The sequence below is a fragment of the Megascapheus bottae genome, chromosome 4 (assembly GCF_031878675.1).
Source record: "Megascapheus bottae isolate mThoBot1 chromosome 4, mThoBot2.hap1, whole genome shotgun sequence".
NCBI classification, from domain to species: domain Eukaryota; kingdom Metazoa; phylum Chordata; class Mammalia; order Rodentia; family Geomyidae; genus Megascapheus; species Megascapheus bottae.
This window is the reverse complement of record NC_143512.1, coordinates 29,983,868-29,997,293: the sequence shown is the minus strand read 5'-3', so window position 1 is coordinate 29,997,293 and position 13,426 is coordinate 29,983,868.

The following is a 13,426-nucleotide window of genomic DNA, read 5'->3' as shown; positions in this document are numbered from 1 at the left end:
TGTCTCTGTGGTGGCTCCAAGCGGCTGGCACACCTGTAGGCTGTCTTCTTGCACCGGTTTTCCTGCCTTTCTCATCTCTGACTGAGATCTCTGTGGTGCTAAAGCTTACTTAGGATGGATCTTTGGGTATGAACTTTCCCCTACGATGCTAGAACTGGTATCTTGGTGAGAGCTCAGAAAGACTCACAGTGAACCCCCACCATCTTCTACTGATCCTGATTATTTTTCTGGAAGTAAAATTCTTGGTTTTCTGGTAAATTTATGTGACATTTTGATTTTTAATTAACATGTACATAAACATGTTGAATGAGTGTTTGATATGTGTGTGTATGTGTCTAGAATGCAGAAAATAAGTAAATATAAAACTTGAATTTACCATCATAAATTAATCTTAAAGTCATGTAGATACATAAACATGAAGCTTTTTTTTTTTTGCCAGTCCTGGGGCTTGAACTGAGGACCTGAGCACTGTCCTTGAAGTGATAGCACTCTATCACTTCAGCAACAGTACCACTTCTGGCTTTTTCCTCTTCCTGTATATGTGGTAGCAAGGAATTGAACCAGGGTGTTCATGCATGCTAGACAATCACTCTACAACTAGGCCAAACTCCCAGCTATACATACCAATCTTAATGTTAATAAATATCAAAAAAAAATCACATAGTAGATTAGGCTAAACAATAAATAGAAGAGAGAAACTATGGACACTTACTAAGGCCTGTCCCTGGTAGGTATAGATGATAATAAATGAGCTTAGTGTTTGTTTATTTTTTAAAAATCTTGAAAAAAAACCCCACATGGCAATAAAACGACATTATCTAAGACTCAGCAAAGTCTTGACAGTTTCATTCCATTCAAAGTGTTTTGTGACATAAAGAATCACCAAGAAGAAACATCACTCCAAGAAGACAAAGCCATTCTGTTCCTGCAGATTTAGTTCTGTGTCTGCATAGGAAGCTACATCAAGACTTTCCAAACTCTATCTGTGGAATCCTTTATAAGACCTAGTAATAGAGGAGGACTTCAGGGACAGGAGTATTGATGGTTTAGACCTTTCAATTTTATTTCAACCTGGATTACCATGTAAAAAGCAGCAAGGGTTTTGAAAAATAATTCCCTAGTGAGAAATCAGAGATAGTATGATACATAGAGTTCTAGATCTACTAATCTGCAGAAAATTCTATGAACATTTCATTTATTACTTTTCTGTTACTTTTTCTAAGAGGAAGAACATATTCTTAGGACTGCAAAGTATCTTTCAAGAGGCAGGAAAAGCAAAGTACATGAATTGGATGAAAATTTGCAGAGAAACAGAGGAAGAAGAAATATGGATATTTTATAGGAAAACTTTGCTTAAGCTTTCATTCTGTCTCTGCAGGGTTCATTAGATTGTTCAAGTGAGAAAGCATTCTAAGTGAATGTTGAGTTGAAGTTGTTAAAAAATATTAGTGGAAATACATCTATGTTTTGTCATATCCTTGCTATAATTTGATGCATAAGACCATACTTCACTCAAAAGTATCTTAATGGAGTTTATCCCTGCCATCCTAGGTACTTTCAAGACTGAGATCTAGAGGGTAGTCAAAGATAACCTTGTTAGAAACATCTAGAAGTCTCCATCTCCAAAAAATAACTAGAAAAAAAAGCAGAGGTAAACTCAAGTGATAGAAAATCAGCCAACTGAGTAAGCTCTATGTACATGATACCATTTAAGCTGAGAATGTGAGAATTGAAATGTTTAGGAGCTGCATTTTTTTTCTCAAAAACAATTCTCATTTCATAGTTACTAAGGATAATTCACACTGATTTACAAGCTATTCTTTTCTGATTCCATTCCCAAGTATCATGGTCACTTAATAAATATAATTATAAATAAGTTAATGTTGTTTAAGTTATTGATAGGTAAGTTTTGTCACACTTGGAAGATTTACTATATTTATCATCAAATTTCACAACATACCTGTTTTCTTTTTCCTATCCCAGCATGTACTTTTAAAATATTTCTTTGACAAAATATAATTTATTTCCTAAAATTATCAATTATCATAGTGACTCATTTTGATCATTTGGCCAAAAGACTCTTACTTGTGCCAAAAATATTTTTAATTAAAAGTATTTGCATTGCACTTAAAATTGCATTGTACATGTTTATTTTGTAATTTACATTTTCTTTTCTGTATAGCAATAAAGGTTGCTGATTACAAAGACTAGGAATTTTATATTGAATGTTCCTTTTGAGCTCACAAGTGTAAAATTAATGAATGTTTATGAAATTGTGGTTAAAAAAATGAAATCTCGGCTAGGCACGGTGGCTTACACCAGTAATCCTAGCTACTCAGGAGGCTGAGATCTGAGGATCATATTCAAAGCCAGCCCTGACACTGAAAGGACCTGAGACACTTATCTCTAATTAAACTCTAGAAATAGGGAAATGTGGCTTGGCTCAAGGGTAAAACAGTAGCTGAAGAGCTAGAGACACTCCCCAGGACCAGGGGTAGGGTGGTAACTTTGAGATGAAAAGCCCAGGGACAGTGCCCAGGCTGAGTTCAAGCCCTTTAACCCACAAAAAAGTGAAATACTTGAATATATATTTAAAATTCCATATAGAATGTTTGTTTTTCCAGTTGTTTTGCCTAAATCAAATTGGTGATACTATATTCCTAGTTTTAACTTTGGGACTTTGAAAAGTGTTACTTATGCTTACTTTTTTATATGACATCAATTTCACTGTGCAGCAGAGGTGACTGAAGAACATATTTGTTGGTTAAAATAATTCCAGTAAGCGACGCTCCTCCATGCAATTTTTCAAATAAGAATCAATCAGCTCATGTGGCGATGTTCAAATTTTCACTCAGTTTTAACTGGTTGACTCCTCCAAAGGTTAAGATCATTTAATGACTGAAAGCTACAAAATTCAAAGGGTAGAGTACTAGGACCTTTTTTTTTTTCTATTGCTCTGTAGCCCTGTCTGTTTTCTGTCCAAGCTGCCTTTGCTGCAGTTTAACCCATGTATTTAAAGACAAGAGGGGTTGAGAACTTGCAGACCTCTGGCTTCATTTTAACAAGGTGTCACCAGCACTTTGTTGCATAATTTGTCATCAGTGTCAGAGGTCCTTGGGTGCGCAAAACTCTACAGTCAGCAGATGGTCATTATGATAGCCATTACCTTCCAAAGGCAAAGGGTGTTTTGTTGTATTTACTTTAATGTGTCATTGTGACCCTCAGAGTGTACCTGAGAGGTTGTAGTTTAAATGAATCCAGTCTTGGAAGGGATGCTTCGGAAGCAATAACCCCGAAGTGTCCATTTTCCAAAAATGCTCTTATTTGTTTACATTGTTCTAAAGTGTATGCAACAAATTATTTTTCCCCTCACACCCTATTACTAATTTTGAAATTTTCATCTTCATTTGGCTGAGAAAAACTATAAAAATAATTAATTTTAATTATGAAAATGTGCTATTATTTTATATACAGCCAGATCTATAATTATAAAAACTATAAATGAATTTCTATCCTATAGCTAAGTAACATTATTTAATTGCATCATGTGATAGAAAAAGAGTAAGAAATGGAACATATTCTGCTCTATTCTGCCATTTGTTTGTGAATTTATTCTTTATTTTCTATTCATTTACCCAATTTTTTTCTGTACATTTAAACAAAATTTTGTGACTGAGCCTGATATCTCTTTTTAAAAACAGACTTCAAATCCAATCATATGTATATTAGCTAATCCCTGCAGAAGGGAAGATGTAAGGGTTTGTGTTGAATAAAAAGGTCCATGATATTTCAAGATTAAGTGGTTCTTTAAACCATAAGTATTGCAACAAGAAACTCTGAAAATCAAACTTGTAACATTAAAGGAATTGCATTAGAATGCACAGGTATAGAGACAGAAATTTCCTTGAGACTGGGTGAAAACCAAAACAAGAAGAACCTATGTAGTCCTGGCCTGGGAGACATGTATTCCTGAGTTCCCAGAAGATGAAGAAAGATGGATGAAGAGAAACTTCCTCTCATATGTCATAAACTGGACTTGCAGAAGGAAGATGATAACTACTTTAGGCCTTCATAATGGAAACCCACACCCAGGTAACAACATCTCAGCTAAACTCCACTGTCTTCACTCATGCTGATAATAAGATCATCTCACAGAAGACAGAAAGGGTAAAGAGGGTTGCTACTTTACACTTCTTCTTGATTTGTAAGAAAGATGTATTTATTGTTTTAGGCTGAATGTGTAGCAACCCTGGGGGAAAAATCAAACTCTATAGAGTTAGACTTAAGTTTAGGTGTAAGCAATAGAAAACACAAACTATGTGGCTTCATGAATATGCCTTGATGTGTCACTGAAAGATCAGAAGTACAGTGTGAGGAGAGAAACATAAAAAACTTTCTGGATTCTGTTGGCTAGTATTTTATTGAGGAGTTTTGTGTCTGTGTTCCTTAGGGAGAGAGGTCTGTAGTTTTCTTTTTTTGGTGGGTCTTTCCCTGATTTGGGGATGAGTGTAATATTAGCTTCATAAAATGAGTTTGGTATCGCTCCTTCTGCTTCTATTTCTCAGAAGAGTTTCAAGAGTATAGGTGTTACTTCATCTTTAAAAGTCTTGTAGAATTCCGCAATGAAACCATATGGAACTGGGCTCTTTTTGGTTGGCATTTCCCTATTGCTTCCACAATTTCATTGTATGAAATTGATTTGTTCAATTTGTTTACCTCAACATTGTTCAATGTGCGTAGCCTATATTTATTTAAGAAATCATCCATTTCTACTAGATTTTCTTGTTTCTTTGAATATAGACCCTGGTAGTACTTATTCATAATGGACTGAATTTCTTGGTTATCAGTTGTGATTGTTCCCGTGGGGTCTCTAATCTTGTTTATTTGAGTCTCCACTCTCCTCTTTTTGATTAATCTTTCCAGGGGTCTGTCAATTTTGTTGACTCTTTCAAAGAACCAACTTTTTCATTTATTAATTTTGTGTATAGTGGATCTTATTTCAATCTCTGGATCCCGCTGCTTGCTGGGGTTTCAGGCTTCCCAGACCCAGTCCCCTCTGCCACAGCTTTTGTGGCTTGGATCCACCAGTGAGAGATGATGAAGGGGTCCTCACATTTCAGATTCTTTGAGAAGTTGGATATAACTTCTATCTGGATTTATTTTCCAATTTGTGTACTTCTTTGTTGCTTCTTGAATTTGTAGTTGTGGGTTTCTTAAGATAGTTGGCTCGTGGCATTCCTGATTTTCTCTTTTTTGGGAGAGAGCTAGGCTAGGTCCCTATTGTCTCGGCGCCATCTTCTGACCTCAATCCCTTTTAGATTTTTATTCAAAACAAAACCAAGAAAGAGCATGGATTTATAGTCATCTTTGTCCTTTCCTGATTATTTAATCCTTGACAAATCACTTCACCTTGCAGTACTTTTATTTCCTTTTTTTTGCATGATGCTTCTATTTCTATAGGTGTAAGTAGATACATAATCATGACCAATAAATTATTTAATATAAATTATTAATTAGGAGCCTAGGTAATTTGTAATAACTAGTGAACAGTAATAGTAACATTTCTGTGTCTCATGTGCAGACAATTCATATCTCATTACTTGCTGTCTATGATGATTTTGAAAATGTAGCAATAAACTAAGCCAGGCAAGGTAGATGTTTGAATTCTGATCTTAGATGACATATAAAAAGAGAAATGTGAGATCCTTGATTCTCATGATTGTTATGAAGTAGGTGTAAGTAAGTATAGGCAAGGTGTAAAGAATAATTTCTGGCACACAGTGCATGCTACATCCGCTGTTGCTATCCATGTCCTCTTCTTAGTTGATACTACATATCTAGGCCTGAAGTGGGGATCATTTTCAGTCAAGTCCTGGCTTTAACCAATCAGTGTACAGGAGGAAGAACATTAGCACCACTGTTCTTTAAGAACCCCTTTTACATATACTTTAATTGTAGTTTTGTTCCACTGGACACAGCTTTGGCCTAGTCTGTTATAGAAAAAAGTCTGGGAGTTTGTCCTTGTGGTAGAGTGCTTGCCTAGCATGCATGAAGACCAGGGTTGGATTCCTTTGTACCACATACCTAGAAAAAAGCCGGAAGTGGTGCTGAGGCTCAAGTGGTAGAGATCCAGCCTTGAGAAAGTCTAAGGACAGTGCTCAGGCCCTGAGCTCAAGCCCACAACAGGCCAAAAGAACCAAAAATGACTGAGACTAAATTTCAGTCTCAGTCTTTCTAATTGGATAAAAAAAAAAAGAATGTAACCTTAATCACATTATTTGACTGAAAAGATCCTTTGATTCCAAAATTTGAATCCAGGCTTAGCGGCCCAGACATGTCATCGCAGTCATGCAGGAATCCCAGATGTCATAATATACTATCCCCCCCCAAAAAACACAGGTAAGATAGATAGATGGATGGTAGATAGACAGACAGATATACAGATAATAGATATTGTGATTGTGTGATTGTGTGATTGTGTGTGTGTGTGTGTGTGTATTTAAGTACAAAGACCAGGCCCTGAGGTTAAAGAACCAGGATTAGAAGAAAAAAAATTTTAAGAGTGTGGAGTTTATCACTCTCCACATGAAAGAAAGCTAGTAATGTTATATATATATGCACATATATATGTATGTATATATATATTTCTACTTCATGCCATCTAAAATTTCAAAAAATATTGTTTTTAGGAAATGACTTACTTTTTATGTTTTTAATTGTATTTTATTGTTGAGGTCATATATAAAGGGGTTACACTTACATACATCAGTTAGTGGGGACATTGATACCACTTCCCATGCCCTGAGTTCAAACCCCAGTACTGACAACACATTATGAATATTACTACTACTACAACTACTACAACTCCTTTTTCTACCACCACTACTACTTCTACTACTCTTATTACAACAACTACCACTACTACTAATATTGTCACAAAGAAAGGAAGGAATAAATGAGGATAAATTTGGCATTCAATCTGTTATATGTTATACATATTTTAAAATTACCATTTGTATTGGTCCGTTTTAAGTTCCTAAGTTGCTAGTGTGGATTCTGTGCTTATATGAGAGCACTGTGCTGTGCTTCCGGCAAACTGTACTTATTCAGTACCATGTGGTTTAGACAATCATAAACCAGGCTTTAAAAAAGGGACTCCAAAGGAATTCAATGATGTCCCAATTCTCAAAAAGTGGCTTTGTACGTCTACTGAGTACTTTACATATCCAAACTTGTAGCAACTGTCCTTCCCTTAACCCAAATCCCAAACCAGGTCATGGTCTGACCGCTCTGTCTCTGTCAATATCTTAATTTTTTTCTGGGTTATCCAGCCTCAGATATGTAAAGGCTTATTTGATTCTTTCTACCTTATCCTTGTATTCATTCACTTGTCAAGGTCTGTAGATTCTAAATGATCCATATCACACATATCCATCCACATTAACATAGTTCAAGTCCTTATTTCTTCTCTCCTAACTGTTTAAGACCGCCCCCATCCGATTTTCACCTTTACCTTTATCCCCCATAATAATGCATCCTCCAGAATCCTTCCTGTTGAAATGTATGTCATTTAACTCATCATTTCAACTTGTCTGTGTCACTTATGATCCTAATTCTGTCATCTATACCTAATTTCCTGCCCCCTCTTTAACCCCTATACTTACTATCTGAGTCATTTTTCCAAATCATATAATTACAGAACATATGATGCGATAATATAGAGCTCCATACAAACCTAAAGCCATTTCCAAGAACAACAACAATTCAAACTATGTTAATAAGATAAATATGCATTAGGTTCTTCTTTCTACAAAGTGTCACAGCATATTAAAAGTATTTTACAGTACTGCTTGGCATATTGGATGGTTTAAAATTGTACATTTTCATTAGCACTAATTTAGACAGGCACTTGAAGTTCACCAAATAGATAAAGAAGCAGCATTTACATTTAAATTATAAAATTTAATGTTAACAAAATTATGAGGAAAAGCTTAGAATGCTCTTCCTCTCGGAAAACTTATAGTATAGATGACACAGATTTCTGAGGGTCAAAGAAAAATTCACTAATATTAATACAAATAGCAGACTGTGATATGTCTCAGTGAAGCATAATCTGGTTACACTTAGTTTGCCTGATCTGGTTGGTTTGGTTACATACTCTGGCATGCCTATGTGGCTAGGATTGTCAATAGAAACCATCATAGTCTGTTTGCTGAGATACAGTGGTGTTTCACTAATTTTGCCTTGAACTATGGTCATCATGATTACTGTCTTCTGCTATCATGAGTAGATGGATTACAGGTGTAGTTCTCATGGCACTATTATTCCTCTGGGAATCCTCTGCTAAGATTTAAGGATTCCTAGAGATAGAGAATGACAGTAAGAAAACCAGCCAGTATCAAATACCTGTTGCAGGTTCAAGAGGGGAAATATAGAGGGAAAAAGATCCTACCTCATTTCAATCCTAGACTGGTTTAGGTACCCAAGCTTATAAATGTTCTGTATCAGGAAATAATATCAACTAAACTCGATTTTTAAAGCAATACATTCACCTTGGCTTATAATTTTGGCTAATATGTAAAATCCTTAATTAGATTGCCTTTCATGTTTTGTGATTATCATATATGTAGTACATGTAACTTGTAATAATTAATGTGTGTAACTCATAAGGAACACTTCACCTGTGAATGGCCACCTTTCTAACATCGTCTACATGAATTCAGGAAAAAAGTTGCCTAGTCAAATTTATTTTAATGTCAATAACATTTATAGAAATTTGTTTTTGTGCATCCCCTTCCATGAGTTAAATACATACACAAGATTATATTTGCCTAAGATTTACAAGTTTAGAATAGTTAACAGATTTAGAATAATTGCTTCAGTCTTTATTATGGTACTGAGAAATAAGTACAACATATTTTACTCTACATTCACTCTACAACTCTCTATATCAACTCTACATTAACTTTAGCTCTTTCCTTTCTCCGCTTAATTCTTTTCTTTTTTTCAATGTCATTTGTAGACACTTCCTAGGAAGTGTAGAAGGATATGTTTCTGAGGGCATGCCTTTAGATTCCAGTTAGAATACGAACTGCAACTTTAAAAATTGCTAAAACAAAATGTTTTGCTAAAAATACAAAAATATGTTTTAATAGAATGAGATCTTGTGAAAGTTTTGCATACAAATGGAATTAACACTTAATAGAATATTTGCTTAGCTTCCAACTGATTTGGAAATAAATCCACTATTTATAGTCATGGTTTCTGAGCTACATAACAATATTTATTTGGAGATATTGGCACTATTGGGAGGTTTTGGGGGGGTTTGTTTTGTTGGTTGTGGGACTTGAACTTTGAGCCTGGGCATTGTCCCTCAGCTCTTCAGCTCAGCACTACAGCCCTACCCCTTGAGCCTCAGTGCCACTTCCGGTTTTCTGGTGATTAATTGGAGATACAGATCTCATGGAATTTAGTGCCCTGGCTGGCTTTGAACAAATATCCTCACATTTCAGCCTCCTGAGTAGCTAGAATTACAGTCATGAGCCATTGCATCTGGTTCCCACTACTGTTTATTTTGATTCAGAAATAGTAGTTGTACTTTTTTCTCCACATTCTAGACTATCTTAGTTCTTTTTGATTTAAGGTATATACCATCTCACTGCCTTTCCTCACTGCAAAAATTCCTCTTTTAGTCTTTCCCTTGTATGTTTCTTTTACTCAATCCTGACTAAAATTTTACTTCTGAATTGAAATTGTCTCTAAGCATTTAACCTGTGGTAAATTCTCCTAACATTTCTTTTTCATTTAACCCTTTCAAGTTTTTTTTAATAGAATTTTGTCACAATTTACTATAATGGAACAATATTATGTTATGTATTATATAAAGTTTGATTATAATCTATTTTTCTATATGATATAATCTATTGTATTATGTAACTACATTGCCTATAATTAAATTTTTATTATTTTTACTTATAAAATTAAAGGTCTTTTATTTAATTCAATCTTAAATTTATTTAAGATACATACACTAGTGGCTGAAAAAATTTTAATAGCATGATAAATAGGTTATAGTTTGAAAGATACAAAATCAGGTATTTTAACAAATATAAGAGAATTTTTAACATGCTTGTTCTAGTTTTATCCAGCTATGGTATTTGCGTGAGTTATAATTTGGTTATTTAAGCTAATAAACACTTTATCATTCCTCATGAGTCTTTGAGCAGGAATTTGGATGGCAATGAGTATGTTTGTTTTTCTTATGGATAGATAGCAGTCACTGCTGATATTCAGATGACGTTGGCCTAGTGTATAAGATCATATTCATAGTTCAAGAGTTATGTTTGGAATGGATAGATTGTAAGCAAGGCCAAACTTGTAATCTGGAATTCTCTTTAACATAGTTCAACATGGAGCAAAATTCATGTCAGTCAGATTTCTTATGTAATACGTTCAAGATGCCAAGAACAAGTGTTCAAGAAAAGACAGCAGCTGGGAGTTTGGCCTAGTGGTTAAAGTGCTTGCCTAGCATGCATGAAGACCCGGGTTCAATTCCTTGCTACCACATGCATAGAAAAAAAGCTGGAAGTGGTGCTGAGGCTCAAGTGGTAGAGCTCTAGCCTTGAGAAAGTCCAAGGACAGGGCTCAGGCCCTGAGCTCAAGCCCAGGACTGGCAAAAAAGAAAAGAAAAGAAAAGAAAAGACAGCAGCATCACTTTTTAATGAAGTGACCTGAGAAGTTCTATATGTCATTTATAGAATGATCGACTGTCATCATAGCTGAAAACCTATTCTGATTTAATGAACGTAGAAACTGGCCAGCCACTCAATTCAAATTAAAATTTTATAAAACTCAAGTTCTCAAATATTCTAAGTTATAGAGGCAACAATAATCCACAAAGATAACTCTACTCTTAAGACATATCTAAGAATAGTGGAAAATTGTTCTATGATAATTGTAACTTAAGGTGGGGGGACCTACATTTTCCAGAGACTACACTGTTACATTGATATCTAGAACATTAAGTAATGAGCATCTCTTAGCCGTGTTCTAGTGAAAGTCTATAAAACTTTGGTTTCCAGATTAAATTTCAACCTTGTAACTCAAATTAATGATCTATCCAGATGTAATACAACACTTATAATATGAAATATTCATCCAAACTTCCAGTTAGAACAAATCATTCTACTATACTTCAAAATATGAATATGTATAGTATGCACTATATGGTTTACCATAATATAATTGAGATCTTTATGGTTTTTTTGGCTAGATTGTGAGTGCCTAGTTATTATTGAACCATATTTTAGTGCCACATGGATTACACAGTCTAAATCATGAGTATTTCATAAAACATAAAGTATAACAAATTCTGTCCATAAATTTGGTAGAGAAATTCCAAAATATCAGTTAAAGATGGTTTTGAATTAGACACTGCAATAGTGCTTCAGTGTGGAAATTCCCTCCAAAATCCAATTTAACCAGTTGGAAAGTAGTTTTTCAAGTTCTGTTATTGCTTAATTCCTATCACATGTGCAGTTTTTATGGAGGAGTTAACACTATTATATGTACTCACTGGCGGCTTTCAAGTGTATGGATCTTTTTAGCGCCAAAGGTGGGCTAAAAGTATTAATTGAACAATCAACCTTTCTTCATTCAAGCTCATTCTTCAATACTAAATCACTTCCTAGTTTTCATTCTTCATGGTGTTAATTTCCACCTGTAAATAAGGAATAGCAGTAATGAAATTATAATGTTTTTATGACAAAGACGTGAGTTACATACGTGAAACCCTTATAGCAATTGCCATATGGAAAGCATCTATCATATATTTACCATACAGTTTTTATGATTATGTTTTGCTCAGAGTAATTACCTAACATACTAAAAATTATGACAAGCTTTTCTCTATAATTTGATATATTAGAGAGAAGCAAACATGTTTCAAGCAACTCACTATCTTTTTATTATTATATTAAACTTGCGTTTTGGTTTTCTGAATTTTTTGCCAATCTTGGGCTTGAACTCAGGCCTGGAGCTGTCTTTGGGATTTCTCAAGGCTAGAGCTCTTCCACTCAAGCCACAGCACCCTTTCTGGCTTTTTTCTATGTATGTGTTACCGAGGAATCAAAATACTAGGCCAAATTCCTGGCCTCATTTTTTTGAGTTTTTATACTTATAGTTTATACTATTTAAAATATAAAAAGAAGTCAACATAAAAGTACTAGACTATCCATTAATCTAAGTGTTTCAGACTGCATAAGCAGTCAAAAATTTAAAGCAATGAATACAGATGTAATTAATATAATCAATTATTTAATATTAACTGATATAGACTATTTTATCTTCCAATTACTAGAATTTGAACTTGGGTCTTCCTCATTTACTCAGCTTTTTGTTAGTGATCAGCAATTTGAGCCACATATCCATTCTAGCTTTGTACTGGTTAAGTAGAGATGCAGTCTCACAGATAATTCTGCTTGGGCTATCTTAGAATCATCATCCTACAAGTGTCAGCCTCCTGAGTAGCTAGAATGGGCTACCCAGGGCTAAATATATTAATAATTTATATTAATTACTTAGTTTTATGATTCTATTAATCATTCAAAATTACAGAATATTCATTTACATAAAATAGAAATTCTGAATTGAATGAAAACAAATATATTTTGATTGAATTTTAGAATTTGAAAGCAACGCTGTAATCAAAACCCATTCCAAGTAATGGTAAAATTTTCTTTGTAATTAGTAGATTTATTTATATTATCTAGTCTTCTCAAGTGTGAAATTATCTTTGAATTGATATTAATAGTTTAAAATAAAAGACAAATTCTTCAGAGATAAGAATAATTTAATTACTAAAATGGAAAGTGCACTATATTACATATCTTATATGTCTTCCTTCATAGCTTTCCATATGCATAATTTGATGGTGTTTTATATCATCAACAAGTCGTATAGGAGGCTACTTACCAAAATTTTCTCACAACAGTAGAAAAATCTACTATCTCTATAAGGCCTTACTAAATATGCTTATCGGATATATAACACATGTAATATAAGCATGAATGCATAAGTAATGATAAAATATATTGATATTCCACATTTATATTTAAGTAATTAAATGTGACTGTTAATAGTGTTTCCCTAAGAGGCTAATCACTAGTTACAATACCGAAAAAGTTAATAACAGAATGCAAATGACACTTGAAAATTGTGCTTGAATCCCTCGTGGACATTTAATTTTATTTCCTATCGAGACAACTACCTAGAGGATCTTCAAGATTATAAAACTCAAATACCTTGGTATTTAGTGGGGAAGAAAAATTTTTCTTCCAGAATGTGAACTTGCTTCTCTTGTGGTTTAGATTATCAAAGATATCTCATGGGGCATGTGTTGCCTTTTCCCCATTAAAGCAAGCGAAAA